Here is a 6,000-nt window from a genome sequence, read left to right on the forward strand (position 1 = left end):
AAAATTCAAGTGTTGGCAAAGACATAAACAATTCTAACTTGAATATTGTTATTGTGGTGTATTAATGGGCATGTAATTTACTCCAATTACTTTGGGAAACTGAGTTTACAAAGCTGAACACACATTAGTCTATGAAGATTTTATGTGTGTGTTCATATATGCACAAAACATAAATGTACATATAAGTGTGCCCAAACAAGGTATATGTAGCAGCACTATTCTTGGCCAAATAACTGGAAACAATCGAACACTCATCAACTATAAAATACTAAATACATATTGACATAATCAAACAGTAAAACACTAAACAATAATAAGAAAGGAGTGTTTCTAGATATAACATGAATAAATTTTGCAAGCATAACGCTGAGTAAAAAATCCATATATGGAAAAATACCCTACACATATGATGTTTAACTTCAAACCACACAAAACTTATTTATTAGACAAAACTAACAGATACCAAGATAAAGGTGATTAACTTTACAAGGTGGTATCACTGGAAATTCTGGCAATATTTTAATTCTTAATACTGGTATTGGTTATTTAGTAAAAATTCATCAAATTATAAAAGTCAGAGTCTCTGTATTCTTCTTTATATAGGATTATATATAAAATATATATAATCTATATATTAGTTTCCTATGGTTGCTGTAACAAGTTACCATAAATTAGGAAGCTTAAAGCAACAGAAATTTATTCTTTCACAATTCAGAAACTAGAATTCCAAAATCATGGTGTTGGCAGGATTGGTTCCATTTGAACACTCGAAGAGTCTGTTCCATACCTCTCTCCTGGCTTCTAGTGGCTGCCAGTAACATTTGGCATTCCTTGTAGATATATCACTCCAATCTTTGGCTCTATCTTCACATACCCTTCTTCTCTATGTCTCTGTGTGTCCTCTTCTTATTTTTTTAAGTACACTTATTGAACCAGAGGCCGTCGTAACTCCAGTATGAAATCATCTTGATCCTTACATTAATTATATCAGCAAAGACCCTATTTCCAAATAAGGTCACATTCTGATGTTCTGAGTATACACACATTTTTGGGGGAAACTATTCAATCTATTATAGTTATACTTCAGTAAAGTATTTATAGAAGATACATATACATACTGTCAAAATAATATTAGTTTAATCAAGTGCTTAATGTTTACTCATGGGGGTACATTAGTTTTAGCTAAGTTGATTTCATGAGACATCAGAATTTTATCTTGGGTCCCTTTTTATCAATAAAATTATATAAATAAGCGTATATATATATTCTTATAACAAAAATGTTTCTATCGTATTGAAAATATATAAATGTTTTCCATTTTTTGTGCTAGATGTTTATTTTCCTTTGTCTTTGATAGAACAGATATATAATTTTAAATTTGACAAAATGGAAAACCAAAACAAAATTAATTTTGTGGATACTGATTGACTTTAAACAACTAAATCTATAAGCTTACAGTCAGTGATCATAGGATGATAGACTATTAATATATTGTTAATAATTCTACACCTTAGTATGCTATGGAACTGAGTGTGATCTGTAAGGTTGAAATTTAAAAACCAAGAGGCTTTATTTCTTATACTGGCACATGATTTTATAAAAACTTCAAACACATATCAGACTAAAGACAGTAATCACATAAATGTATAATTACAACTTTCTTACTTATAAAAACTGATTTTTTTTAAATCTAGCGATAGTTTTGGATTTAGTCCTCACCTTTTCACAAACAAATTCATTTCTATTTCACATGCAATATGTTCATGATTTTCTATGTGGCATATTAGAATAAAGAATTCTATCTTTATTTAATCCATACAGCATTTAAAACTAAATCTCAATTTCTAAATTAAGAAAGGAGCGTTTTAGCATTGCTTGTTTATATGCATACCAGAATACCTTATCTTGGTTTTATGATGTTGTTTGTAAGCTCTGGAGATACTAATGCTAATTTCATCTTTGTTACATTCTTGGATAATCTGTTCTGAGGCTTTGTGTATTGCTGACATACAATGTTCAGATTCTATTTTTCCTTAGTGGAGGCTGTTGTTTAGCCTTGCTATCACTAAAGCTTGTTATCGCTTATCCTGCTCATTCAGCTGCAAGGTTCAATCCCTGTCCATCATGCTCTCTAATGCCCGATGTCTGTACTTTCTTGCAATTTTTTGTTTTTGTTTATTGGCATAAGCTCTTTTTCCCCTTTGGGAAGATCATAGCTGGTCTTATGGTAAGAACCATTTAAAGATATTCTCTCATTTTCAAAATATAATTTAGCCTTTAAATATAGAGAGAAAGAGAAAAGGGAAGTAAATTTTTTAGGAATATGTTTGAAATAGTAAATTAAGTAGCAAAAGCTATTGGAAAACAAATTTAGTCAGTGTAGAGTTATAGCATTAGGAAAATCAACATATAAAAAGTTTTTAATTAATTATTTTTTATTTTTGGCTGTGTTGGGTTTTCGTTGCTGCGCATGGGCTTCTCTAGTTGTGGTGAGCGGGGGCTACTCTTTGTTGTGGTGAATGGACTTCTCACTGTCATGGCTTCTCTTGTTGAGAAGCACAGGCTCTAGATGTGCAGGCTTCAGTAGTTGTGGCATGCGGGCTCAGTAGTTGTGGCTGGCAGGCTCTACAGCGCAGGCTCCATAGTTGTGGCACATGGGCTTAGTTGCTCCATGGCATGTGGGAGCTTCCTGGGCCAGGGATCAAACCCATGTCTCTTGCAATGTCAGGCAGATTCTTAACCACTGTGCCACCAGGGAATCCCATAAAAAGTGCTTTAAAAAACACACACACAAAATTGGCCTTTCCAGTCATCTAGTAGGAGAAGTATTAAAATATAGAACTATATCAGAAAAGCTATACCCCCAGTGGTATGAGGTCCAGTTAATAAAGTTTTATGAAATAGGACTATAGACTTTCTGTTATCCCAAAATGTATGGATTAAGAAAAATTATTTGATAAAACAGCATGCTTCAGATAAGGAAAAATCTTCCATTCTATACCATTTATATGTAATGTAGCAAGTGATAAAAGACAGTTCTAAGGTGAATGGCAGATGTTACAGGTGTCCCATTCCATATCACCTTGGCACTCGCCATTCCAGGCATTCAGAAGTCTTGTTACTACATGCACCTGCAAATATCCAACTGATGACTTTCTAACAAGAATTTAGTTTGACAGCAGGCTAGAAATGCTGGGCAAATAAATGCCCAGGGATTCAATCCCTCATCCATTGACAGACCAGAAAAATAACAGCAACTTCCTTACCTCATGTTTGGGACAAAATATATGTACATATATTCTCTGCCAGGGCTGCACACTGGCAGCATCAGTATTAGCTGGGGGCTGGTTAGAAATTCTACGGGCCCATCCAAGACTTATTGATTCAGAATCTCTGGGGAACAAGCTTCAGAATCTGCTTTAACTAGATCTTCAAGTAGTCCTTATATTTGCTAAATTTTGAAAAGTGTTATTTTACACCAGGTGTCAGAAAACTTTTTCTTTAAAGGGTCTTATATCAGTTTCTTATTGCTGCCATAGCATATTACCACAAACTTAAGTTGCTTAAAACAACACACTTTTATTATCTTACAGTTCTGGAGGTGAGAAGTCCAACATCAGTCTCACCAGGCTAAAGTCAAGATGTCAGTAGGGCTGGTTCTTTTTGGAGGCTCTAGAGGAGAATGTTTCTTTGCCTTTGCCAGCTACAGAGGCTATGTGTTTTCCCTGACTTGTCGTCCCTTTATCTTCAAAACCAACAGTGTAGTATTGTTATATCTGCTTCACTGACGATTTCTGTGGTCACATCACCTTCTTCTTCTGACTTTCCCATGTCCCTCTCATTATGAACCCTTATGATTACATTGAACACACAGGATAATGAGGATAATCTCCACATCTCAAGATCCCTAAATTAATCACATTGTAAGGTCACTTTTGCTAGGTAAGGTAACATATCCACAGTGTCTGGGAATTAGGACATGGACGTCTCTGAAGGGGGCATTATTCAGCTTTCCATAAGTCAGATAATAAATATTGTAAGTACTGTCTGCCAAGAGGCAAAATTGGGGATATTATGTAGATACCTATATAACAAGAGACAACTGCCTTCCCTTATTTTCCTGGGATGGGCCATCCAACCTAGATGGTGGGCCTACTTCGGCTCAGTTGGAGAAATTCTCCAGAGGAAGAACACCTGGCTCAAGAGGGATGCATGGTAGTGGGAAGTGTTGGCTACACTCTTTTTAGTTTTATTCTCTACCCCAAGAATTCTTAGGAATAATCTCTTCTCACCTGATGGAGTTTTAAAAACTCAATTTGGGCAGCTGGACAGAAATGAGATGACTTTTTTGAGTCTCTGACACACAGACTAAGACTCCAATGCTTAGTGCCCAAAAGTGGCCAACAGAGGAGTGCCCAGTGTGAAGGTGGCAACTGGCACAGGTCCTGTGCAGCAATAAGGTACAGCCACTGGCTGAGGAGGTAGGTGCTAGGAGTACAGGAGAAATATGGGAAAAAGGGAATATCTAGACTTGACCTCCATGGCTTACAGTGCTAGACTGCTGGAGTTGTGCCCCTGACTGTAGGGGGTATAAACACAGGTGGTATGCCAGGTTTGACTCAAGAGCTGTAGTCTGCTGATCTCTATTATGCACTGTCTCCTAGAAATCACATTGGAATTGACTTCCAGTTGCCCATAGCAGTGACCTGCTCATATCTGTACCCTCTATTCACTTCCTTCCCTTACCTGTCTCACTGCCTCTTCCCCCCACTAATGCTTCTTGAAATAACTTCTCAAATAAACTACTTGCACTTAAATCCTTTCTTCAGGAGGATTGTTCAGATAACACAACTAGTGTGTGTTATGATCAGAGATGGTAGACATTTTTTTAAAGTCAATTCTATTTGTCAAATGCATATCGATTATAAACTTGATAATCACATGAAATATCAGATTTTTAGTAGCTAGAAAGATATGTGCTTTTTTTTTCAATACCTATATTTTCCAACGTGTTTGTTTATTATCATGGTACTGTGTATACATGGGATAGTATAGTAATGTGAATAAAGCAAAATCCATGGAGAGCTCTAAATGAAGCAACCAATAGAGGGAAAAAGTATCCACAAATATCAGAAAACGAATGATGACCAAAAGACCATTCTGCACTGCAATTCGTTTCTAATGCTTGAAAATCATTCTAGAAGAATAAAGAGCTTATCATGTTTTGCCCACTTGGTGGGGTAATTTCTAAGTCTACTAGTAGCCAGTGCTTTGCTGAAGGCCTGAATAATGTCTCTCTAGAACAAAGTCAAAATACAAGTTTGAAGTCAGAAAAAAAAAATGTTTGCTTTCAATTGGATAAAAGGAGGGACTATTTTAAAACTAACTTCAAGTTTATAAAAAAGTATTTTTCCTGTCCTAGGGCAAAATAAGTATAAGAGATCAGAGGTGGAATATCCAAGAAGGTAATTCATATAGTACAGTTATTACTTGATCTGTTTGGGGTAGAAAATAATATCCAAACTTTTAATCCAATGCTAAAAACACTGTATTTAAAAAAAAAAAATATGTGGCTCATGCAACAAGAATCCACAGTTTATAAATTTTGACTAATCAAGCTAATAGTTTTCACAACATATCATCTTCTAATATCATAGTTAGGAAGGAACATTTCATGTAGTGCAGTTGTCACCAGCTAGATTCCAAATTAACTATAATAGCATTAGTGAGTAACAGGGCACGGAAATAAGCTCTACAGACTGGCAGCATAAGGAAAAGATTTTATATCCACACTCTACTTAGAATGTGATCACCACCCTCTTAGTGCCTCTGTGATTGCTCAATTTCTCAGATAAAAATAAACTTAATGTGTTTAAACAATTAACACTTAAAATGAAAAATCCAAGTATTTATATAGTTAAGAGTTTAAGGCAATAATTCACATTTTCTTTACCCACACTCCCTCATACACACATGAATATGACCTACATATTGCCTCAA

Source organism: Kogia breviceps, chromosome 5, assembly GCF_026419965.1.
Source record: "Kogia breviceps isolate mKogBre1 chromosome 5, mKogBre1 haplotype 1, whole genome shotgun sequence".
NCBI lineage: Eukaryota > Metazoa > Chordata > Mammalia > Artiodactyla > Physeteridae > Kogia > Kogia breviceps.